Source organism: Panthera tigris, chromosome X, assembly GCF_018350195.1.
Source record: "Panthera tigris isolate Pti1 chromosome X, P.tigris_Pti1_mat1.1, whole genome shotgun sequence".
Taxonomy (NCBI): Eukaryota; Metazoa; Chordata; class Mammalia; order Carnivora; family Felidae; genus Panthera; species Panthera tigris.
In genome coordinates, this window is record NC_056677.1 from 3,703,427 (window position 1) to 3,730,724 (window position 27,298).

The window sequence follows — 27,298 nt, forward strand, 5'->3', positions numbered from 1 at the left end:
ATTTTTTCCATTCAGTTACCATTATCGACACAGTCTTAGAAAAAAAAAATCTCTGCAACATTATGATGGTAAATGCTTTGGGGGGGGGTCACAACTGTATGAGACCACGTTAGAGCATGAATTTAACAAATTTGAGAGAGGATAGAATATGAAATAACTTTGATATGACAGATGATAGATAGATGATAGATAGATGATAGATAGGATGGATGGATGGATGGATGGATGAGAGAGAGAGAGATGATGGATGGGTAGGTAGGTAGGTAGATGGATACATAGATACATAGATACATAGATAGACAGGTGGGAGATAGATAATGGATGGAGAGAGAGACAGACATATATATTACATATAACAAATATAACATACTTAATTACAAAATATTTAAGTAGCAGTATTCCCAAATTAAACTTAATAACTAGATTATAATATGATGAACAGCATAGATTGAATAAGAGAAGCATGCTGGAAAACTTAAAAATATTTACTCTCTGAAAGTTTCACAAATTCCATCCTGTCTTATTGTGTACTCGAAACCTGCTACATAAACCTTGGCCTTTCAAAGATACAGAGGTAACTTCAGACCAGTCTAAGTTAAATTAGAATGAATTTCAAATGCATGTCCATCATTGAAAAGAGGTTTTCTGACATTAGTGGAAGGTACACACCTTTTGTTACCTGTGAATAGACACTTACTTGGAAGAGACACAAGCAATTGTCTTAGCTTATCCTCCTCGGTTTTGTAAGTAGTGTTTCATAAGACTTCTAAAGCTTCAAGGAAATGTATTAAAGTATCTGTTTTCCAATAAGAAGGCTGTGCATCCCCCTAGTGCAATGTTTGCATCTGAGAAATGGGAATAATTAAATCTTCATGGAAGACAGTCTGCTCTCAGTCTTTCCGAAGCTTTTGTCCTTCTGACTGCTGTTTTAAACCCATAAAACACCATTAATTATGTAACGTGGATCCACTGTGCAGAGATACACTTTGTACATGGACTTTCCATCTGATGATTTTAAATTCTTTCCCTGGTTATTATTTTATCACTGGGCATGATTAGCCTAAATGACTTTTAAATGGCCATGATTTTTAAAAAGTATTCCAGCTCCTGACTTGCACTGTATTTGGTGCAGATGAGAAAGCCATTAACTATTGCTTTTGTATGAAAACCAAGAATACTGAATCCCAAATAGCCAGAGTTCATTTTTAAATGACACTTGCGGCAACTTTCTCACTGTTATTGCCTAAGACTTTGTATGAAAATCTTTCACAATGTCTGTGTCCTTTCACAAATAAGAATATGCACTACACTTGAAAATGATGAAAAATATTCATAAAACTTCCTCTCTCTAGGTTACATAGAATTATATATCTATATATATATACATAAAATGTATATATAAATATAGATATATAAAATAGAGATGGGTTATATGTTATACATAGGGTTATGTAAAAATACATATATTTATCATTTATATTATATATGCATTATACATAGCTTTAATAATATATAAGGTTATACATTATATGTTATATAGGCTTATATAATATATATACGGTTACAAACAATATAGTATATATTATATGTAACCCCTCTCTATAGGTAAATATATATACATTCATAGAATGCAATATATTATCATTATGCATATATAAACTTGTATGTATGTATATATTTAAACAGTTATAAAATAGTGTTTATATTTATAATATAAATATGATTGTAACTAGATTTATATAAAATATATTGTATATCCTATGTAACATATTTCTATATTTCTATATAAAATAACACATTTATATATAATATAAATATATTATGTATGTATATGTATACATACATATGGATATGTGTATATGTATGTATCTATACACATAGATATGTATATTTGGTATAATCATATCTTATATAAAATAGATATTCATATATTATACAGACTACATATTAATAAACTCTATTATATTAAATATCTATGTATTTGTATATAAATATATATTATATAATGTTATAATAACATAATATAAATATATATTGTGATAATTTTATTTATACTACGTATAAAATATATGCATCATTTCTTCATTATATATTAACATATATTACTCTGTATATTGGCACTATACAGACATAACTATATGTACATACAAAGCTTTCTGTATATATATGTATATATACGTTACTATATGTACACATGTATGTAACCTTCTGAATATATATAATAAATAACAGACAGATATTTATACTCCCAGAATGTTGATTCGCACCTGATTCTGCCCCTCTGTCTTTATCCTGTGTGTGGACACCTATCTTCCTACTTTCATACTTATACTGCAGGTAATCTGTATTTGAAAAGAAAGAAATGTAGCATTTGGAGGTACAACAAAAGGAAGTTTAATATGAAGGGCAGCACTGATGTGCTTTGCGTATGGACTCCACAGCAGATAGCCCTGTCTCCTGTTAATGACCTATGTCAGCCATGCCAGTAGAAAAATAGAACATCTCTGGTGAATGCAATATGCTTCGTTATTTTGAGTGTAAATAAAGTGCAGTTGGCATAGGGAAAAGAAGAGAGAGGCAAACCAAGAAACTGGCTCTCGACTATCGAGAACAAACTCGTGGTTGCCACAGGGGAGGTGGGGGATGGGTAAAATTGGTGACGGGGATTAAGGAGTGCCCCTGTTGTGATGAGCACTGAGGGATGTAGGAAAGCATTCAACCACCAAATTGTACACCTGAAACTAATATTACACTATGTTAACTAACTGGATTTTTTTTTTAATTTTTTTTAACCTTTATTTATTTTTGAGACAGAGAGAGACAGAGCATGAATGGGGGAGGGGCAGAGAGAGAGGGAGACACAGAATCGGAAGCAGGCTCCAGGCTCTGAGCCCGACCCGGGGCTCGAACCCACGGACCACGAGATCATTACCTGAGCTGAAGTCGGACGCTTAACCAACTGAGCCACCCAGGTGCCCCAACTAACTTGATTTAAATAAAAACTTTTTAGAAAATGAAATAAAGTGCAGTTGGCAAAAAATTATTAGGAAAAATGCTATCTTTTATCCTTTTGAATTAAAGGTTCATTCTAGAATCTCTTTTTAAAAATATTTTGGTTTTGTATCAACATTCATTGAGATGAGAAGGCAAGTATTGCAAATAAGCTTTATATGTGACCTGCACGCATATATGTATGTGTGTACATATGTGTATATGTTTACGTATATGTGCAATGTGTAGGACCAGAACAGTATGAAAGTATATATTAAAATCAATGGATTTGGGGCACGTGGGTGGCTCAGTCAGCTGAACATCTGACTCTTGTTTTCCACTCAGGTCGTGATACCAGGGTCATGGGATTGAGCCCCACATCAGGGTCCACGCAGATCATGGAGCCTGCTTAAGATTCTCTTTCTGTCCCTCTCCCCTGCTTGTGCTCTCTCTTGCTCTAAAAGAATAAAACAATAAAATAAAATAAAATGTATTTTAGAAAAAGATCAGTGGATTTGTTTTGAATGGGGATCAAACCCTGCTAAAAGGCATTGGTATATTAGTAATACAGTAGTATTTTTCTGGTCTATATGACCAAGGATATATGGAAAATAATTTTCTGTATTTTCCAAGTATGTGTGACCAAACTTACATGGGGAACCCCTGACCCTGTGCCACATCTTCAGGGCAGAAAACTGATGGTGCCTTTTGGCCACAGCCAATGAGGAAGTGAAGTCCTCAGTCCATCTGTCTGTGAGATACCAAATCCCACCAACCATGTGATCTCAGAAGTAGATTCTTCCCCACTCGAGTTTTCTGATGAGACCCCAGCCCCTGCCCAGCAGATGCTGGCATTGCAGCCCGTGAACATTCTGGAACACAGCCCTCAGCTAAGTCACACGCCATGTGCTGAAGCACAGAAGGGGTGAGATAGTATGAGTTTCAGCCTCTAGATCTGTGGTCATTTGCTGTGCTGTTATCAGATAAATAAGAGTATATAGGTACCTCTATATGCATATATGTGTGCCTGGGTGGATATGCATAGGGATGGCAGTAAGCCAGCTGTAGCACCGAGGAGGAGAAAAGAGCGTTGAACAATTCAAACCAATATGCAACACATTTTACAATTTTCAGAATGGTTCCTCAGCTCTTTCCTACACGCCATAGACGAATGAACCAGAAGTACATCATGTGCTCATAAATCCTGCCAAAAGGTATCAAATTAGAGGAAAGGCAGAAGTGGACCACAAAATCTGTGATTCCTGCATCAAGCAAAATAGACTTTCTTCACCCTGCATCAGAACGGTTTTGTTCTCATCAACAGCCTTGATCTTTTCATAGTTTATCAAGTCAAGGAGTGATTAGGGAATCCACTCGTCCACCTGGTCAGCTCTGTGCTAACCAGGATGTGAGAGGCTCAGAAATATTACTCGGTTCCAAAGGACTTACAATTTCCTCATAGAACCACTCACTCCAATTCGTCCTGTAGAAAAATTCATCGTGCCACCTTGTGTGTTCACAAAGCAGTTAATGCACTATTTCCAGCAGCATTTAGAAGGTACGTATGAGCGTGTGTGTGTGTGTGTGCGCATGCACCTGGTTCACTGGACTGTAAGCTCCCTAATGCCTCACTTTAAAAATGCTCATGACTTTTCACATAATAGAAGTTGAATTTTGTTTCATTTTCTTCAGCCTATTTTCATCTCAATAATTCGGGCAGATTACTCCAAAAACCTCAATCAGAATTTCCTGGGAAGGGTGGGCATTCCCTTGTCTTCCTCCGGATACCGTCTCATCGTTGAGTGTGGAGATTCCCACCTTGGGGAGACCACCGCGAAGTCATTTGCAAAGGTCATCGAATCCAATGGCAAAGCCACTGGCCCCCTGGTATGAAACGAAGCAACAGGGTTTTATTAACAGCGTGAAAGGGTGAAGTCCCAGGTAAACACGATCCCCACGCCTGCTGAATCACCAAGTGCCCTGTGCACATAACCAGCGTAATTAAGCTATTCTGTCCAGAGATCCCTGACAGTGAGGGTAAACACACCCTCTGTGATAGCAATCGGGGATCAATAGTGTTTAGTGCGAGCACCTAGCAGATGGGTTACAAGACTGCAAAGGAATGTTTATTCCAACTTGGCCAATTTAAAGAAAATAAAAATTATTTATAGAGCCTATTCTCAAATTCACATTCAAAATGTGTTTCATAATCCTAAGGAGAAAACAATTTCTCCCTCCCTATGTCTCTCTGTCTCTGTCAGTCCATCTGTCTCTGTCTCTCTCTCTCTCTCACACACACACACACACACACACAGGCATACCCACCTTTCTTTTCCTCTGGAAAGGACTGGGCACCAGGAGCAGGGATCACATACTTGAGTAATTTTCCTCTTTCATCCAAGGACCCCACGGTGCTCTCTTTCACTGGGCTGCAGGCTGCACCCAGCTTGCCGTGGAGAAGTCATGGATGGCCTCAGACCTCAGCCACCCTCACACGCACCCACATGTGCAGATGGGCGCCTGGGGCTGCTCCTTCTGGGAGAGCCTCACGTTGGCTGGGCCCAGGCCCCTGCGGTGCCCTCCTGGCCTATAAGGGGAGGGGGCAGGATGCAGTCAGGAGGAGGAGGGGTCATGTGTCCAGGGCCCCATCCTGAGAAGCTTTCAGCCATAAACAATCGCTATTTGTAATGTGCTAAAAGCATCAATTATTTCAGTGTATATTATCTTTAGGTTAAAACATTCTACCATTTCTGTCCAAGGAGTCCATGATTTGTGTGACCTTTTTACAACTATCTCTTCATCTATTTTTATATACAGCCGAAGCCTTAAACAATGGGAACGTCCTGAGCCTCTGATGCCCCCCGATCATCCTTACGTGGCTGGCTGCCCATGACTTTGGAAGAGCACTTCTAACCGTGCGGGATGGTCCCCCGGAAGGGTGTCTCTAATCTGCTCTATATGAATGGAAAGGTGAATAAAAACTAGGCAGCCACTTGTAACCTCCAGGACTTTAGCTAATCTCTGTGTTGGCACTTTAAGTCACAGGGGGCACCCAGGCAATCAGGCCAGTGCAACATTCGCTGGGCTGCAGAAGCTGGGTCTTCCCGGGGTGCATCTGTCTGCACCACACCTGCCTTGTCAGAGGGACACGGCTGTCTTCCCTCCAGTGGCCCAGCCCTCAACCATCTGGCTTCCTTCGAGCCACTTTTTCTTAATAACACACACTTTGATTTCTCATGGATGTCAAACACCGTGCATTGGCTCAGAAGCTAAAGAAGTATGCTAGAGAATCCCTTCCAAAAGGAACTTCCCTCTATGCATCTCTTGAACTTTTCTGTCCGCCATGTTTTCTGTCTTGCGTTATTTCTGATTTTAGGTTTTTCCTCATTATGGCAGTCTAGGTATTTGAAATCTGCTTATTACTAATGTTAAAGCAAAGAGAGAGAGAGAGGTAGAAGGAGGAACAGGAGGAGGAGGAGGGAAAAGAGAAAAGAAAGCCAACAGCAGAATTCCAAGTGGATGGTTTTTCACCTTAAACTGTTTGCCTCCTCCGAGTCTAATTGGTCTCATGCCACTGGATAATAACACTTTAAATACCATGTCTTGGGGCACCTGGGTGGCTCAGTCGGTTAAGCATCCAACTCTTGATTTCGGCTCAGGTCATGATCTCACAGTTTGTGAGTTCAAGCCCTGCATTGAGCTCTGTGCTGACAGCACAGAGACTGCTTGGGATTCTCAATCTCTCCCTCTCTCTCTGTCCCTCCCCCATTTGCACACGGTCTCTCTCTCTCTCTCAAAACAAATAAACTTAAAAAAATAAAAATAAAAAATTTAAATACCATGTCTTAACTCGATCTTACACAGATCCCATGAAAATATTTACCCTTGCATCAGTAGTTTGACAATGAAATTAATAATATCGGATGGTTTAAATATAGCAGAGTCCCAAAGAAGGTACTTAATCTGCAAATATTACTCTTTTTTGTACCCAATTTCTGCTCCCTGTGTCTCTGTGAGAAGAGGTGAGAACGTTTCCATGTGTGAAGGACTAGTGCATTGAACAGAGACTGGTTTGAGTTCATCATAAACCTAACAGTTTTTTAAGAGATACATGATAGGAGGCACTTTTCATAGGTCTCTCTTGTGTCCTGTATTACTCGCGAGGGAGGCATTGGCTCTTCATCTGTTTTGCACTATCTTTTCAAGAATATTTGCATAGTCAACAGCCTGGAAAGACGGATAGTGTCTTCCTATTGAGCAAAGGGCAGGTTGGTGTGGTGTCCAGTATAACGTGGTTGATTTCCATAAGCTCACGATATGTGTGGAGCATCAACCTGGGCCTCTGTGGATTGCCCCTTTGGAACTTGGAGGGCAGAAGGGGGCAATCACACTGCTTGCTGTGCTGTGAATAATAACATTCTTTGTCTCTGACCCTGGGGTTTCATGTCTTCTGCCAGCATCCATGAAACTGGGGCTGGCTGCCTTTGTCAACTTCCAAATGGAGTAAACTGCCAGATGCTACCTAGTTCCTGAAAATGCACACAGTGGTACCAAGAGGTAAAATCCATCCCTGAGTCTGGCTTAGCAGGCAGTGCTGTGTACCTCAGTGCACTGGATGATAGAGAAGTGACCAAACCAGGAAGGTGAATGTGTGTTCTCGGAAAGCTGAGGTTTCCTTACAAGTTTGTCATCAAGTTCCAGGAAAAACAGCACAATAATGCGGTGACTTTCTGCCTCTGTGTTTTCAAGAATCAGCATCCATTTCTTTTAAGGCCTCATCAGCATCACCCAGCCCTAGAACGTAAATGTTCGAGCCACTCTGAAAGGGTGCTCATCAGGATGCATCTTTAGCAGCTGATTTTTGTGCACAGCCAGGGAAGTGGAGAGAAGGCTTGTCAGGGAATGAGGTAGTTTTCCAAATATATTCTCTTCCTGAGTATTTTAGACAAGGTAAGGGAAGAGGGTAGTCTATCTCTCCATAACACAGATGAGGAAGGTGAGGCTTTGAAAGTCTACGGAGCATGTTTTTGATGTACAGAGCCAATAAAGCGGCCGGCAGGACCTCAAAGGACATTCTATTTACTACACAGAAGCAGAGATAGCAAAACACATAAGTAAAACACTGAAGAAGAATTCCATGTCATACGGCTTAGCTAAAAAGGAATGGAAGAAGACAGTGACAGTGATGCATTCTCAACAGGGGTGACACCAAGGGGGTAAAAACTGGCAAAAAACATCTTGTTATCTTTATGTATAAAGAAATATATACATGCAGTTGACCCTTGAAAAATGCAGGGTTAGCGGTGCCAACGACCCCCATGCAGTTGAAAATCCAAGGGTAACCCAAAGTTACTCCCCCAAAACGCAATCCCTAACAGCCTGCTCTTGACCAGCAGCCTTACCGATAACGTAAACAATCAACATATATTTTATATAGGTATTAGATACTGCATTCTTATAACAAAGCAAGGTAGAGAAAAGGAGATGTTATTAAGAAAATCAAAAAGAAGAGGAAATGAATTTACGGTACTGTACTGCATTTATTGAAAAAAAAAAAACCCACAGATAGGTGGACCCGCACAGTTCAAACCCAGGTTGTTGAAGAGTCTATTGTGTACCCCTGATATATATGCAGAAGTAGAGTATATCTAACATATATTTCAAATAGCATCCGAGCCACTCAAAAAAGTAAGTGAATATGAATTTATTAATGTATAGGGGCTCAGTATAGTGCAGGACTCTTTAATGTGTATAAGACATTGTCTAAGGCAACACCCTCAAGAAATGCAATAATGTCATGAAAACATACCCATAAAGCACAGCGGCAGGCTGAAAAATATTTAACGATCGGATCTCTCAGTCAAGGAAAGCCCTGATTTGTAGCAGGTGATGATTTCCATGGTGAAAATAGGAAGATGCGCAGACAGGTCTGATGATACAGAATTTCCATCATGAGCATGCGACAGTAAAATGGCCAGGGATGAGTTTCAAAGCATTTATCTTTTTTAACCGTGAGTTTAATTTTAAGATTATTATAATTTAAGTGTTAATGGCGGTTGTGTTAAGCACCGTTTCAAAATTCCTGAAAAGTAAGCCGCGGGCGATCAGGAGCCAATGTCAGCGGGGTCCAGAATTCACAAATGTGATCAATGCATCAACTATTCACATTAATGAGTCAAACGGTGTTAGCATTGCTTTTCCTTTGTTGTATGTATAATATCTGTTCATGGGCTTTAGTCTAACTGCCATTTCTGAGTTTCTTTGGGTTTTGATGGCTTTGCACAAATCCCCTTTATTCCAGGTAGCTTTCATTATCATTCTTTGCAAAATATTCAAGTAACTGTGACGAGGTTAGTGTAAACCCTTCTATTCCAATACCTGTGTTTCTATTCTGACCCTTTCACTATGGATTGAGGACTTTTTTTTTTTAACTGAAGTATAATTAACATACAACATTATACTAGTTTCATATGGACAACACAGAGCTTTTGAAAGCAACCGTGCTTTCCGGTATGAAGTTTTCATACATAAAATTTAACCATGCTTAACTCTTTAAGGTTCCTCAGAATAAAAGCTCATCAAACCTACCATGTGCAAATGCAGATTTGGATTTAAATAAACATGCAAACTTGGTTATAATGGGGTGGGCAATTGGTGACTGCCCTTCCCCGGGACGCCCTTCTTCAAAGCAGATGGAATCAAGTTCCTATGATTTGCGAAGGAGGAGAGTGCGGTATGATCGTAAGAGAAACTGAAGCATCAGGCATGGGATTTTTTTAAAGAGGTTTAGAAGGCAGGTATTAACGTTGTTTGCAGTGACAGTTTAGGATAGTAGATAGCAACTTTCTGTAATTTATAGATTTCATTTATTCATTATATTGATCATCTTTAAAGACTGTTTAAGAACTTGCTTAAGAAGTTGTATATTTCAGCAAAATGGGCAACGCACAAAACGCACACGGTAAGTGTTCTTGGCCCACAAAAGTTCCCCGGGGTGCTGGATTCCAGCAACAGCCACGCACTCCAGGGATCCAAGTGGAGAATCAGAGAAAGCTGAGCCGCCCCTGTCCAGTGGGGATGGATGTGGGCACACTGACAACTGGAGTCATCCAGAGAATATTCTACATCTGTCCATGTAAATCACAGATTGGCAACCTTTTATTTTCACATCAGAAGCCAGTGATCTATTAAACCATAATGAAAGGGTATAAAATTATAAGCACTTTTTTTTCTGTGAGATTATGGAGTTTTGTTTTGTTGAGGAAGAGGAATTTAAACTTTCATCTCACATTTTCAAGAGATTAATAATGGTGACACCAAATTTCAGCTGGTTTTCGTAAAACCTTTTATAAGATTTAGTTCTTATAATATCTCCTGCTTTCTCTTATTGAAGTAGACATTTAGGTAAAAGTAATATAGTGATTGAATTTGAACACTTGCAGTGGATGAATATTTTATTTTATGAAAAAAAAAAGACAGGAAACAATTTATGAAGTTAACTATGGGAATGTGCTAAATTTGATTTCTTACATTCAGCCCTGCGAGGTTAAGAGGCAGGAAGCTTTCACCGGGAGTACAGGCTGTTATGCAGATTGAAAAGCTGTACTCCTACAAGGTCATTGGTATTTACTTTCTTAGAGTGGCAGTCGAAATGTTTTGTTGGTCAAGTTTGATGTTTAAAAACACTTATGAAAATGATGTTAACATTTTTTTTCAAAAGCTGTGCAGAGCTCTGGGTTTTTCAGCTATGGACATTTCTGGGAAAGCAAATTACAAATAACCAAGTTCTTTCTGCTAGTTTTAATGGCCAGCTTATTCTTTCTTTATTCCTTTCTTTCTCCCTTTCTTTTCTTTCTTTCTTTCTTTCATTTGTTCTTTCTTTCTTCCTTCCTTTCCCTTTCTTTCTTTCCTTTCTTCTTCCTCCCTTCCTTTCTCTCTCTTTTCTTCCTTTCTTTCTTTTCTTTCTCTTCTTTCTTTCTCTTTCTTTTACTTTCTTTCTCTCGTTTCTTTCTTTCTTCTTTCTTTCTTTCTTTCTTTTTCTTTCTTTCTTTCTTTCTTTCTTTCTTTCTTTCTTTCTTTCTTTCCTTCCAGCTTAGTGTTTCTTTAAACGTGTTCCCACTTGGCTGTGATTCATGGCACCAGGTCTACTGGAGATGAAAAGCAGAGACCTACTGAAGAGACTCTGGGGGGGGGGGGGTGGCGGGGAAAGTGCTAGAAGATTTTGGTTGTTCCCACAACTGTGGAATCCCAGTGAATGATGTTTGCCTTGTAATAACGTCAGTGAGTTTTGGTGGCAAGTTGTCCACCTTAAAAAATGGTAGCTACAGGTCACGGTACCATGGTTCAGTTTGTGAGTTCAAGCCCTGCGTTGGGTTCTGAGCTCACTGAGCAGAGCCTGCTTGAGACCCTCTGTCTCCCTCTTTCTGGCCCTCTCATGCTCTCTCTCTTTCAAAAATAAACATTAAAACATTTAAAAGAAGGAAGAATTGGTAGCTAATATTAATAGGTAGTTAAGAATATGTAGCTATATAGGGACTTTATTTCAGGGTGTGGATAAATTTTACATAGTAGCACTTTTTTACTACAAGGATCCATCATAGCACATTTCTACATATTTCTCATGTTTTCGTGCCCAGAACCATCTAGAAAGAGCTCCTTATTGTTATAAAATTTGCTCCCTGTTTGTAGATTGCATTTGTGGGACACCTTCAGTGCCCTCAAATGTAGGAGGGTCAGTTTTAGTTAACAGATTTTTCCAACCTGCTTTGGTTCTTAGCATTTGGGGTATATCTTCCCTGAGAATCTGTCTATTATCTATTATAGGGTAGTAAAACTTTAAGCACTTAGAATTTTGCTAAGAAATACGGTGTCACAAAGCCTGAATGACCTCCGGGAACCCAGCTTCATTTTAATGTTGGCAAATCTGACCAGAGTTGGCCACGTTGCCTTTCGAATTTTCTTGGGACCTTTTCCTGTGAACATAAATAAATATATCACTTACTATAACCATTTGGAAGAGGGTCATCCCTCCGGATTTTTTCATTTGGAAGATGAGAAGGGGAAAAAACTATTATCTCTTATATCCCAATCTCATGCTCAAAGAGTCTTCTAGTTAAACTGTGTGTGGAAATTCTCATTTTTTTTTTTTTTCAAATCAAATCCATGTACAGCCTAAGGAAACATGGCCTTGAAAGATAGTGGGGATTTATCTCAAAAAACGTGAAACCAAAGACAGTTGATTCTGGTTCTGGGTAAGTCAAAGGGAACACAAAGTGGAATTAAGGTTTTTTTTTTTTTTTTTTTTTTTTTTCCGGGGATGGGGGGTTGGTCAGGAGTAGATTGGCTGTCCTAATAGGTCTGCAGTCATAGGGGTAGAAAGCACACTCAATTTGTTTTGGTAGACCTTGAAATTGAACAGCCAATTTGGTCTGGCCATTAAGTCAGTCTTGATTTGGTCCAGGCATGAAGACAAGATTCAACCCATTTGATTTTCTTCTTTAGCTTTGAAACTCCCTGCTTGGCAGTATTTAGGAAAAGTTTTGATTTCAAGAGTACAGAAAGAATAAAGAAAACACAGTACAGCCTTTTCTGCAGGGATCTAAAATAGGAAAGACTACCCAAAGAATTCAATTTAAAAATGTTTATCTCTGTTTTACTGTAATGGGATTTTTCCACCCCATATTTATGGGCCTCTTCCTCTCATTTCATTCTTAAATAAATCTAGAGACGAGAATAGAAGGAATGTCTCCCATCGTTACGTTTGGGCCTAAACAATGAAGTCGTTTGTTTAAAGGAGGATTATTTTTGTTAAGCACAATAGGACTATTATACAAGCAGTTGTTTGGTGTCTTATTTATGAAGTATCCGACCCTGCATTAAAACACAAAGCAATACGGTGTCTATCACGGTTTCCTTCTGCAGATGAAACATTCAGCAGGAGACACTGAACAACTGAACACCGTGATACTTCATTCTCCAACAAGCATTGCGTGTCCCATAATTATCCTTTTCCTGGATGGATCGGTTTGCTTTAGCACCATAAGTCCCAATATGAACGGTCTAGATCACCACGGTTAGCTGCAGCAGTTGAGGCAGAGATGTGTGTACCCAAATATCTGGGAAAGTTCACTGTGGGATTATATATATATATATATATATGTGTATATATATATATATAATATTATACATATACATATAATATATATATATATATATATACATAGACACACCTATATATAATGCACACACACATAGAGACACTCCAGAGAGTAAGAGGGTAATGAAAAAGGTTTTAATCAATAAAACATGAAAATAATTGCAAACAAAAATAATGTGAATAGAGATTGGGCATCATACGCTTTGAAAGTCAAGGGTTTCACTAGAATCCTTCTGAAACTGCTTGCCTGGGGGTCCCTAGCAGCATTGTGCTTGCCAAAGGGGAATCTGGAATTTGGAATTTGGAGGCCAAGCATGGAGGAAAACCGGAGAAATTTCTCGGGCAAACATGTTTCCTTCCAGCTGTCCTTTATTGATCCCCATCAACCTCTGAATTGAAGATTTACTGCTGACCGGAGCATTCCAGAATGATTTTCACCTTGGGGGCAGTCCCATCATGGCGACTAAGATGTGGACGTGAATCGATTGATACCATAACTATTAATTACTTTTTAAAAAAGGCAGAAGGAGGGAGAGGAAATATGATGAAATTCTATTTTTTTCCTGGCTGTGTTTGTTGTAACATTTGCAAGTACTATGTTTCTCCATTGCAGGCTTTAATAATCAGATCCCAGCCACCTCAGCTCCTTTCCATGTGGCCTTCGTTCTTAGGAAATGATAGGTAATACAGAGTCTCTCCATTTTCCTCCATGTTTGCTGCTCCAAAATCCACAGAATCGGGCAACAGGGGAGTTCCCATTGCGTCGTTTTCCACAGATGCGGATTCTTCAAGTTGTACCATAGATGTGTCTGAGCTGGGTCTCAGATCCAAGTTTTTCTCCCGATGTTCCTCTTAACGTTTGTACCCTTTTTAAAATGTTACTTGAAACATTTAAAATGTTATTTTAAAAATCAGCCTGCTGTGCGGTTCACATATCGAGCGTCAAGAAACATAGCAACGGAGAGAACCTCATTCTGGTCGGAAAGAGGAGTCTTTGTTGATGCAAGGAGATTAGATGTGAATCCCAGCGTCCCTCAGTAATGTCTTATGAGCAGATAGCTATGCTCTTTCTGCCTTCCTGGGCCGTGTGAGCGTGCCCTCAGGCTTCAGGCTGCCTCGAAGTGTTGAGAAGTCACCACACAGACCCTCCGACCGCGAAGTCTAGAGTAGTTCCTACCTGTACCTTTAGGGAAGACGTTCCCCCAGTGCTGGTTGAGGGCACCAGCTGGAAATGCCTCTGTGGGTGTCAACGGTGATGTCTCTGCACCTGACCTAGAAGGAGGAGACTCAAAGACAGAGAAAGATCATTGTTGTGCCTCATCGAGGAGTTTGGGGTTTCGGAGGACAGGTCTGGTGACAGGGTGAGGGATGGGAAAACACATCTCAGGGATGAGGGTGGGCTTAGGGGAGGGGTGTGGGAACGTGCTGGAGGAGACAGGCACGCCTCCGTGCAGAAGGGGAGTCACCTTCACACTCCGTGATCAGCAAAGTCCCCACGTCGCCAGGCGACAACCAGGGACGGTTAAGATGAGAACCTGCGATATTTATTGGACAGGAATTTCTCCCACTGTGCTGTCCATAATCCTTCCTCAACACCCGAAGCGTGCCTGGTCTTGTAGGAGCGTGCACCGAGGGGTCTGAAGGCTCTAGGGTGGGGGTGGGGGGGTGTTGTGGAGGATCCTGGGAGGCGGCCTGCCCTCTGCAATAGGAAGGAACCAGGCAAGGCTCTCCCCAGCCCCAAACACGGAGGGACCTTGTTTGCAAGCTTCCTGGGACCCTGGGAATTGTGACGGGCCATCCAAGCAGACTACGCATGGGCCCTTCATCTTTTCATGGGCGCCTGTGACACGGGACTTCAAAAGACAGGAGGATCGAGGGGCACATGGCCGACGCTCGGGTTACATTGTGTAGCAACAAAGGGGAAAATATTTGGGTACATTATCTCCATGGTTGCAATTATCACCCAATATCCTTGTATTAACTTTAATGTGACCTACTCTCTTAGCTGTTAAATGTTCAGAACATCTCTGCCTGAATCACTCTCCAAATATATATTTGGATACAGGAAGGAGAGAGGAAAAAATGTTTTTGAAAAGTGCCAAATGGATTCTGAAGATAATCTTATTTCAGAGAAAATAATTAAATGAATGTTGTTTTCTCTTTAATTGCTTCATACTTAAAATCAAACGTGCTTGGGTTAATACGGTTCTACATCTAATTGAATTTTCTCAGTTCCTTTTATTATGGGACTAGGTTATATGGAAAGGTGATGACTTTAATGTGATTATTATATTGTTACACAAAATTATACCATCAAAGATTATGCAGCAACATTGCTGTTTTTTTTTTTTTTCCCTCCCTGGGGAATTTAATACTGTGTAGCAATGACCTCAGATGAAAGCCGGTGCCCTCTCCGGCAGGCCAGTAGTCAATTTCTATTTTGTAAGTCATAAATAACTCTTCAAAGAGTTAAATTGTAGCTACAATGTTAAGAACAATAAAGTTAGAAATTCATCTTATACATTTAACTATGAAATTATATAAGGGGTAGTTTTAGGGGCGCCTGCGTGGCTGGGTGGGTTGAGCCTCTGACTCTTGATCTCGGCTCATTTCATGATCCCGGGGTCGTGGGATCGAGCCCTGCATCCGGCTCTGTGCTGAGCGTCGACCTTGGTTAAGTTTCTCTTTCTCCCTCTGCCCCTCTCCCCGGCTTGCGCTCTCTCTGGAATAAGATTTTTAAAAAGGAAAAGAAAATAAATAAAATAAATTAAAAGTACATTCCTAACATATCTACGTATCATTATCCTTTTATTCACTCTGTCAACCATAGTTTTGTCTGATGGATGGTGCTTTTTTCTTCTGTCCACGATCTTTAATGAGACCACCCACTGTTCTAACAAAAATGCTACAAAAAGCCAATGCCTGGTTTTTAGGAACCTGTACCTAAAATTTCAACATCGACGTAAAAAACCATAATTAGCGATCTCACCTGGTGGTTGTTGTTTTTCTTTTACGTTTTTGTGTGATATGTTTTCACCCGTCATCTTCTGCCTGTTTGCTCTAGGGAAATTGTAAATCAATACCTTTTTCAGATAGCATATGGTTTCTAGGTACTGTTAGGCAATGTGTGAGTGGCAGAAGAGATGCTTATTTAGAGATGGAAGTTTCTAAGTGTAAACATGTTACAAACACAGCAATAAAGAGCAAGCCGTTTTATCACAGAAGACAACGAATAAACAATGTGTTAGCCCTATTCCCATGCACGACATCAACGTTCAGAGCACAGGGAGACAGATAAATGGAACCGACCACAGTATGCTATACTCTCCACAGAGAGTCATGTTACGGAAACTATGATCTGACCCACGGGAAAATCAGCACTCATGGGATCATTTGAATAATTTTAGGGCTTGTACGAACAATAATAGTGGGTAGTGGCTATAACGGGGCTGAGAAATTTAGCAGTTTCTGGAAGGCTTGCCCTTAAGCTGATTATTTAAAGTCATTCCTATTCCATGTTTTTGAATAATGGTTTCATTTTTTTTTCCTGATTCCTAGCTCCCATCCAATGCGTCCTGTATGTTTTAGTAGTACATTTACATTTTACACTTTTAAACTTTCTTCCTGCTGATATCTAATATAATTGCGCAAGGCAAAGTGAATCACGTCTCCATGATTTGGGATTTTTTGAGGGATTCTCTTTCAGATTTCCTCTGCAGTCCTGGTTAAACCTTGTCAATGATTCAGATGCCCTGCAAAATTTATGCTGAATGTCTTTTTGCTGTGTGTACTTAACTATCTCTTTTTGATGTATCAATTAGATCAAGCTTGTTAAGGACCAGATTCCAGGTTTTTGTTCTCGTTTTGTTTTTGCATCCGTTTCCTTTGGTAAGACACGACAGAACGTCATTTAATTCTCCCATTGAAGATGCGTTTTTGTTTAAAATTCTTTTTAACATTTATTTGTTTTTGTGAGAGAGAGAGAGAGAGAGAGACACGGAGTGTGAGCGGGGGAGGGGCAAAGAGAGGGAGACGCAGAATCCAAAGCAGGCTCCAGGCTCTGAGCTGTCAGCACAGAGCCTGACGTGGGGCTCAAACCCATGAACCGTGAGATCATGAGCTGAGCTGAAGTCAGATGCTTCACCGACTGAGCCACCCAGGTGCCCTGAAGATGCACTTTTAAAATATCTATGGGAGAGGCGCCTGGCTGGCTCAGCCAGAAGGCCATGTGATTCTTGATCTCAGGGTTGTGAATCTGACCTCCACCATGGGTGTAGAGATTACTTTAAAGAAATAAAATCTTTAAAAAAAGAAGTAAAATAAAATATCTTTGGGTAATTCTATGATTTTGAGTTTGAGGTATGTCAAGACTCTTGTTAGCTTTAAAACCCAAGTTTGAGATTATGATGGATTTTTAGTGGGGCGATTTTCTGATGATGTCGTACCCTAACCTCTGTTCCCTGTTTTGGTCATCACTTATATATCTGCTTCATTTTGCTTACTGTTTTCCCGGTGTGGGATTTTCATTTCCATTTTTTTCAAATGCTTTTTTGCTCTTTTGTTATAGATGGCTCGCTAGTAAATACTCTGGAGCTGCATAATATTATTTACTTTGTTCTAATCCAACCTGAGTGTTTATACCTTTTAATGGGGGAGGTGCCAGCCTTTTATGTTTACTGTGATTCCTGATATAATTGGACATATTCCTACCATCTCAAGTCGTATTTACATTTTTCACCCTACCCTGTGTCTGGCTTTATTTTTTTCCCCCTCTCTCTCTCCTTTCATAACCTCTGGTGCTTTTAGTCACTGCCGGCTCAGTTTTCTTACTTTTCCCCACTTGCTCGTTTAAATATTCAGATTTCTTTATTTTAATGTTTATTTATTTTTGAGAGAGAGAGAGAGAGAGAGAGAGAGAGCGAGCATGAGTGGGTGAGGGGCAGAGAGAGGGGGAGACAGAATCCGAAACAGGCTTCAGGCTCTGAGCTGTCAGCACAGAGCCTGACATGGGGCTCAAACTCACAAACCGCGAGATCATGACTTGAGCCAAAGTCAGACGCTCAACCGACTGAGCCACCCAGGCGCTCGTAAATATTCAGATTTCCAATTTTCTAATGAACTTTAAATCATCTAAGTGTCTTTTTCCTCTTTCTGCACAAGACGATGCTGTTAATGTGCTCACACTGGTCAAATACATTCCCCACGCCCCAGTTTTCTTTTAACATTTCTATCCCAGCTTATGTTTCAGTATAAATATTAATACTGCATTACAGTCATTTTTGCAATTAGTGTGTATTTATAGATTTACCAAAATAGCTCATATGGCCTTTACTTATCTAGCACATGGAATCCTGGTACCTCCCATTGAGTTTATTACTCTTTGTGCTGAAGTATATCTTTGCATAGTGTCTTTGCAGAGGGGTCTGTGACTAAAACATTGTTGGAGTCATTTATGCCTGAAAAATACCTTTATTTCTTTTATTAACTTGCATCATACATGCCTGTGATTGGAACTGTAGATTCTCAGATACTGTGCATCTAAACATTTCAAATATGGGGTGATGGGCAATGTGTTTCCAGGGTGATCCTGATGGACCCCATTCCCTGGTGTTCACATATTTGTGTAACCCCCTCCCTTAGAATATAGGCAGGGGGTGTGTGGGTGGCTCAGTCAGTTGAGCATCCAACTTTGACTCAGGTCACGATCTCACGGTTCATGGGTTCGAGCCGTGCATCTGGTTTGGCGATATCAGCATGGAGCCTGCTTTGGATCCTCTGTCTCCCTCTCTCTCTGCCTCTCCCCAACTCACACACACTCTCTCAAAAAAAAAAAAAAAAAAAAAAACTTAAAAAATGTAGGTGGGGCATGTGACTTGTATCTAGGCATAAGCTATGGAACGTTTTAAGGGAGACGGCTGATGTAATTTATGGTTCCACATTGACCGATTTTGAGTTCATCTACAGGAAGGTCATCTGGGGTGGGCCTGACTTAATCAGATGGAAAGCCTTAAAAGATGGACAGGGCCCTCCCCGAGAAGACGGTTGTGCCTTGGGTCAACGAAGGGAGCAGTCGCCCTGGAGAAGCTGACTCAGGGTCCACCTGGATTCGACAGTTTTCTAGATGACTGCCATGTTCTGGATACTACTTTGTATATGTCCCTGTCCTTGGTGTGCCCAGGGTCTTAGGATGTCCCTGTCACGTTTACCTGTGCCATACAGAACTCCATCTTGCCACCAGACTCTCTTCTAAAGACGTTCTGCTGCCGATGTTGAAGAAATAGATGGTCGTCGCTGCAGCCTTGTTAGACCCTGAGCACCTGACCCGCCTAAGCCAGGCCCGGAGTCCCAGCCCACAAGAGGTGTGGGGTAGTGAATGGTTTCATTTGATCCACGTTTCAAGCTGCTGTGTCATGGGATAATTCATTACATGGCAACAGATAGCTAATACGCGTATGATTCCATTATAATGTCACTGAAGCAGAGTGTTGGAGACCTTGGTTCTGAATCCAAACGGATTTTACTTCTCTCGGACACAGTTTGCTCACCTATTAATTGGGGTAAAATCTATACTTTCCATCACAGTCATTATGTAGCTAAAGTGTGGACTTTTTAGAGCCCTTAGTGGGGTGAGTGCTTCAGAATAAATATTTAATCAAGCGATGATTATTATCACTGTTGTTTTATCAGTCAAGGAACTGAACGTATGAAGAAATTAATATTGCTTAGCTCGTAGTTTTCTACTTATTAGACCAAATTGAGCTCTACTTAGAAAGAAAGTACTTGCTTGAAGAAGCCATGCCTTCAGAACATCTGACCCTCTCTTGCTTGCGTGACAGCTTTAAATATGAGGTCTCTCCTTCCTGAAGATCTCTGCAATTATATACTTTCTACACTCACCCCCAAACCTCAGCAATCCATTGATTTTTGAAGTGAACACATTGATTTTGTTCCCTCTCTTATATTACAATGACAAAGGCTTTTAATAAATGAGCGGTGGCCTTTATGTGAACTAACAGAAGTCCCCCTGATGGAGCAGCTATTAAGATATCATTCACACGTATAAGCAGGATCATTTATAAGGTCTTAGCAGCAAAACCCTTGGTCCCCATATGTTGCAAAGGCTCGGACTGTGACCCCTGACCAACATCTAGAAGAGGTTGCCCTCCTCATGTTATGTCACTGCACATCCTAATTTTTGAAAACCCCGATCTTTGATATGTTATGGTTGTAAGACACATGAGCAGCCTTTTGGGGTTTTTTAATGACAATTTCTTATGGGTGTCCGAGTTACCTGGTTTTCTAAAAGGAAATCACAACTTCCCTTTAAGACTGTTTAATCTCAGTGGATCAAACAAGAAAAGTGACACATAAGCCTGAAAGTTATATTACTAATGCATAAGAGTATTACTTAATTTTCATTCAAGTGATCTATCTGATTTATTCATTCTCCACAACCACTTGCTTTGAAGGACAGTCTTTAAGAAATTAATCATGAATTCCACTCTTAAGAAGGCATTGGTTTTCTATAGGATACATTTGAAATTTTGGGAACAAATATATTTGTTTTCTTTTTCTTTTAAAAAAATTTTTTAACATTTATTCATTTCTGAAAGACAGAGAGAGAGAGAGAGAGCGTGCAAACGGGGGAGGGCTAGAGAGAGAGGGAGACACAGAATCCGAAGCAGGCTCCAGGCTCTGAGCTGTCAGCACACAGCCTGGCGCAGGGCTCGAACTCATGGACCGCGAGATCATGACCTGAGGCCAAGTCGGCTGCTTAACCGACTGAACCACCCAGGCACCCTCTTTTTTTTTTTTTTTAATGTTTATTTACTTCTGAGAGAGACAGAGTGTGAGAAGAGGAGGGGCAGAGAGAGAGGGAGACAGAATCCAAAGCACACTCCAGGCTCTGAGCTGTCAGCACAGAGCCTGACGCGGGGCTCAAATTCATGGACCGTGAGATCATGACCTGAGCTGAAGTTGGATGCTCAACCGACTGGGCCACCCAGGAGCCCCCAGATATATTTGTTTTCCATTGTTGTTTAACAAATTGTCTCAGTCACAGAGGCTGAAAACAATAAGACATTTATTATCTCATAGTTTCTGTGCTTCTGGCATGTGACTTAGCTGGATCCTTGCTCAGGGTTCCAAACGGTTACCATCAAGGTAGTAGCTGGGCTGTGTTCACACCTGGAGGTTCAGGGTCTCGCCTTTCTGCTACCTGCCGGCTAGAGGCCACCAGCAGGTCTTGAAGGCTGTCCACAATTCCTAGAGGCCACCAAGTGTGCCTTGCCATTTGGATTTCTGCAACATGGGTGCTTATGTCATCAGGCTTGCAGAGAAGGTCCCTCGGCTTGGGGAAGGCATTCAGTTGGTTCGATGAAGCCCAGAAAAATCTCCCTTTGAGGAAGCTCAAGATCAACCGATTTGGGATATTAATTACATCTGAAAAGCTCCTTCACCATCGCTACATTCTTGGCTAGAAGCAAATCACAGCACCTGCCCACGGTCAAGGGGAGAGGATGGCATAGGGCATGGACATTATGCGGTGGGGCCACAGGGATTACCCTAGTGTCTGCATACCATAGTTGAATGATAATCATGAGGAAGTATATCATTTTAGGACACTAGGAGCAAGGAAAAATACATGGTAACTGAATTTAAACACATACACACATACACACACACTCCAATATAAAAGGTATTAATCTAAGGGCGCCTGGGTGGCTCAGTCAGTTGGGTGTCTGACTTTCGCTCAGGTCATGATTTCACGGTTTGTGAGTTCCAGCCCTACATTGGGCTCTGTGCTGTCAGCCCAGAACCTGCTTCGGATCCTCTGTCCCCCACTGTCTCTGCCCCTCCCCCACTGGTGCTATTTCAAAAAAAAAAAAAAAAAAAAAAAGGAGAATGCTGAGAATGGAGTCCTAGTTTTGCTATTGATTTTGTGACCTAGACAAGCCAGTTAAACTCTCTGAGCCCTAGACTCATCCTTGGTAAAATGGCTCTTTGGACTAGAAAATATCTATGGCCTCATCCATCTCTAATGTCCTATGATGCTTGGATACTGATGATGCATTCACACCTTATTGCCTGAAGAAAACAACAACTATAAAGATCTTTGCTGCACAAGTGATGGCCTCATGTGACCATAAGCACTTGAAACATGGCCAGTCCAACTTGAGATGTGCTCAAAGTGGAAAATACCCATCAGATCTCAAACACTTAGAATATCAAAAAGAATGTAAGATAGGCTATTAATATTTTTATATTGATCACATGTTGGAGTGATAGTATTTTGTCTGTATTTGGTCACATTACACATATTCCTAAGATTGATTTCACCTTGCTTTGCTTATTTTAAAGAAGTTTCTGGAAAATTTGAAGCTATACACAATTGGCTAGCCTTATTTTTTATTACTTAGCAAAGATCTGGAAATTCTTTCCTATCTGTTTACATTCACTTGCTGGATTTGGTTTTTGGCAGGGTGGGGGGCAGGGGGAGTGTAGAATTTAATATATCTAAAATTATATCTACATTAGTCAAAAGTTCCTAAATATTTGCTTCTGTATGTCAACTGATTTGTTTTTGAGGTATATTGAAACTTGCAAACAGATCAATGATAGCAACTATTCATTTTCCTATAACAAATCACACAAAAGCATCTTATTCACATATCAAAATATCACTAATCCTTACATCAGATCAAAAAGAAGCTCATGTTACCATGTTTACATGAGTTTGTTATATTTAGGGAATAACAGGTACAAAATCACTTACCTGCTATTACATGTAAAGATCTGCCTATTTTATTATTTTTAAGACAATTACATAGCTACTTAAAGCAGCTAGAACCTTAGGAAATATTTTTTATAATAGTTATGCATTTCTGTGGACAATCTTATATTTCATATTTGATCATTTAGACTGCTTAACATTAACAAGGCAGCCAAACACATGATTTGACCCTTCTCCATCACACCTGTATATCGTGATTCCCTGGGGGGTGGGGGGGGGGGGGGTGGGTTAAGAACCATTCATACCTGGTAAGAATCCCAGTTGCTATGAGTTCCATCAAGATTTCTGTTAATTGGATTGAACTGGGTGTTGCCATTTAAAAAAAGTGCTATCCACATCAACCCAGATTGGTACCGCTGAGTAGCAGAGCCTAGCTTTTGACCTAAATACAATATACGTGTTTGGGACAGATTAGGAGTAAACAAGAAAGAAGGGAGGGGGGAAAGGAAGGGAGGGAGGGAAAGAAGGGAGGGAGGGAGGGAGAAAAATCATGCTATAATATGTCTTGGAGTTCAACTCTCTCTTTGACTCTTACTCGTTTAATTCTATACCTCAGACTAATTTTTTTAAATGTTGATATTCCTGACCTAGACTTACCTTCTTTTTTTTTGTCCTGTAGAGGATCCCAAATGAATTACATCCATCCATCAGACACAGGCAGAGTTCTTTTGTGACTATAAACATGTAACAGTTGCTTGGGCAGCTTATACTTTCACCCAAACTAAACCATAATCATTTTGGAAACAGTCATGGCCCCAGAATGGTCTAAGAGTCATTTGGAAGCTGCAGGCATTTTGTTTTCAACTCTTCCTGAGTTGGTGAAGCCTTCACTTTTCATTTCACAGAAAACAGCGTCTACTTAAGACACACAAACAGACATACCTTCTTGGATGGAAGAGGTTACACGGAAGGATGCCTGGGTTTATCTGAGTTCCCAGATGAGGAGATTCCAAGATTGACCTGAGAACAGACAAGCTGTGATTTAATGGAAATGGATGGTTTTAGGAGAAACACCTGCATGAGGGAGAAATGGGGCAGGATCTTGGAGAGGCTGAGAGAAACACCAGTGCTCAATACAAGTCCAACTTCGTAGAGAGAGAAGAGGAATACAAAGATTAGGAAAGGTGGTTTGGGTGCCTTCAAGTGAAAGCTGATCATCCAAGAAGGAGGAGATCTTCTATCTCCTAGGGATTAACATTCCTTATCTTCCCTGCCACACTTGGACATGGCGGAGGGTGGTGGTGGTGGCATTTGTCCATGGCAACTATGACCACCATACCCAGGAAGCTGTTTCAAGTTCTCTTATTTTCTCTCTGGTCACTCTCCAGTGTCTTTTCCGGGTTAAGTTTTATCTAGGTCCCCAGATGAGGATTTGCTGAGCAGTGGGAGAGAGAAGTTCGAGTGTGTGTGTGGGTTTAGCACAGGAGCACCACAGTGGATGCCTGGCCAGTGGACGCAGGGCCAGTACATGAGCTCAGAGCTGACCACTCCAGATGTCAGGTCTTGGGGGATACGTGCTTCCTCTTTGGGGGTGACCAGAGATGCTTTGGGAGAGATGCAATAAAATGCAGGACATTCCACAGGCACAAAACATGGGGGCTGGGACCTTCATGTGTGTCTTCTCACATGGTTAGATTTTGTTTTATACCCTTCTTTCCGCCCGTAGGAGAAATTCACACATGCCAACTAGAAACATTGCTTCATTAGTGCTCTAAAACTGTGTCCACCAGAAGTAACACAATCTCATTACAGATGCAAAGGTAAATCCTATTCTGAAGTCATGGTTTTCCTTCAGAGAATATTGTAAGATTTTCCCCAACTTCCAGAGGGCTTGGTGAAGGGGTCAATTTTAACCTTCCGAGTGTGTGTGTATGTGTGTGTGTGTGTGAGTGTGTGTGTCTCCAAATTTGCCCTTTGTATTAGTGCAGCAGTCGTATTGGATTGGGACCCACCTTTATGACCTCCCCTCAACTTAATTACATCTGCATCGATTCTCTTTCCAAGTCAGGTCACATTCTGAGGTGCTCTGGGTTATGTCTCCAACACGTGAATGTTGAGGCGACACAACTCAGCCTACGACACTACTGAATTAGAGAAATGGCACTGGAGTTCAGGACTCCAAGTCAGGGCCCTTCAGACCACCCAGGGACGCTCAAACCTTGGCAAGAGAGACCCACTTCCCCGACAAAAAGCTGGCTCAGCATCGGAAATCAGTATCCTGTTTCCACCATGTCAAGCTGTCAGATTCTCTGAATCCTGGAGGAGCACATCCGTTAATTTGAGATCTATACATTATCCAAAGTCTGGCTGATCCAAGAGGTTTTGCCAAATTCCAAAGGCAATGAGTTCAAATCTGCATCTTATTGTTACAGACAATCTACTAATCATCACAATATCCACTTTGGTAACTACTCACCTTTTAATGCGCCACGATTAAATAAATGTCAAGTACTTTCTTTTGCACGGGTTCGTCAGAAGTGTTCTTAACAATTACAGCCTGTCTCCTCAGCAGCAGCAATGAAGATTGTTGGCACTTGAGAATATTTTAAGTTTGTCATACTTCCCGGCATAATTTTGGAACCTGGAGAGAAACCTGCAAATCCGAGATGTCAGGTTTTTTTCCTTCCTGGCTATTTCATGCAAGTTTTATGGTCCAAATATTTGTTGCTGTTAACGATTTCTTCTTAACTTTTAAGCATCACGAAGATGGCCATCATCATGAATGAGCCATTGTTGGAGAGCAGTGTAGCTGAGTTCAGGAGTGCATGCATGTGCATTCGTGTTTGTGGCTGGCTAATTTGCCATTTATGAGTCACTGTCCTTTACCATCTGTCAGTGGTCATTTCTCTATTTTTGTCTTATTTCTGTGCCTTTATAAAACAGTTCTGAATTACACACACCCCAAAACACAAATCTCTCTGCTGCCAGGGAGTGTGCATTTCAGTGTGCACTCCTAGAACTGGAGTCAAGGCTGGGTCAGAGGCCACATGCATTTCAAGCGTGGATGTGCTTTGCCAAATATCCCATTTAAGGGGCTACCTGATTCATAGTACCACTATCGAAACACTTGCTATGTGTTATCAGTGTTTTACCCAGTTGTCAATCCAAAGGTTTAAAATATAGCTTCCCGGGGCGCCTGGGTAGCTCAGTCAGTTAAGCATTAGACTCTTGGTTTCGGCTCACGTCATGATCTCGTGGTTTCGGGGATCGAGCCCCATGTTGGGCTCTGCACTGACAGTATGGAGCCTACCTGGGATTCTCTCTCTCTGCCTCTCTGTCTGCCCTGTCCCTGATTGTATTCTCTCTTGCTCAAAATAAATAAATAAGGTTGCAAAATAAATAAATACACAGGTTGCCATCACTTTTGATTTGCATTTCTTGGCTTATAAGTGGACAAAGAATTTTGCACTTACTTAAACTTATATAGCTCGGCTCAAACTCTGTTTAGACTTTGCCGTGGTTATTGTTGTAGGCGTGTTTTAAGTATGGCAGACCGTGGTCTGCCATATATTTTAATGATGACCTTATGTGTTGCTTTATTTTGCCAGGGCCACCATAACAAACCACCATGGACTGGGCGGCTGTAATAACAGAAGTTGTTTGTAGCACCTTTCAGGAGGCTGGAAGTCTGAGGTCAAGGCATTGTGGCCTTGGTTCCTTCTTTTTTTAAATTATTTTTAAGTTTATTTATTTATTTTGAAAGAGAGAGAGAGAGTGCAAGTGGGGGAGAGACAGAGAGAGAGAGGGAGGGAGAGAATCCCAAGCAGGCTCCTCACTGCCAGCATAGAGCCCAATGTGGGGCTCGAACTCCTGAAACCGTGAGATCATGACCTGAGCTGAAACCAAGAGTTGGATGCCCATCTGGCTGAGCTACCCAGGCGTGCCAGACTTGGGTCCTTCTGAGGCCCAAGAAAACAGGATCCATTCTAGGTCTTTCTCCTAGATTTGTAGACGGTGGTCTTTTTCCTGTGTATTTGACATTCTCCTTGTGTATTTGCGTCTGTATCAAAATTTCCCTTCTTTGGAAGGACACCAGGCATACTGGATTAGAGACCACACTAATGTCCTCATCTTAACTCAATTGTGTCTTCAAATAAGACCACATTCTGAGGCGGGGGTGCGGGGTGGGGTTTAGGGCTTCAACACACAAATTTTGGGAGGAATGCAATTCAACCCATACGAGGAGAGACAGTCTATTTCCGTCATCGGCAAAAAGGACAGCCAGAGCATACAAGGTCATTCACACTGCATGTGAGATCTTGTCTCACCAACTATAAGCAGGTGACCGTGAGGCACTTAACCGAAGTGGGTGAGTTTCAACATTTCACCACCTCCTAAGAGGGGGGTTTCAGCTCCAG

At 41.0% G+C, this 27,298-nt stretch overlaps 1 long non-coding RNA gene across 1 annotated transcript in view; it reads right to left on the minus strand.

The window, feature by feature from the left end:
- Positions 1 to 21,188: 21,188 nt before the first annotated feature.
- LOC122235436 overlaps positions 21,189 to 27,298 on the minus strand; it is a 35,682-nt gene continuing 29,572 nt past the window's right edge. The window contains exons 3-5 of the long non-coding RNA XR_006213514.1: positions 25,357 to 25,533; positions 23,823 to 23,900; positions 21,189 to 21,334 (exon numbers count right to left, since the gene is read on the minus strand). This is a non-coding gene — a long non-coding RNA (uncharacterized LOC122235436). The remainder of the gene's footprint in view (positions 21,335 to 23,822; positions 23,901 to 25,356; positions 25,534 to 27,298) is intronic.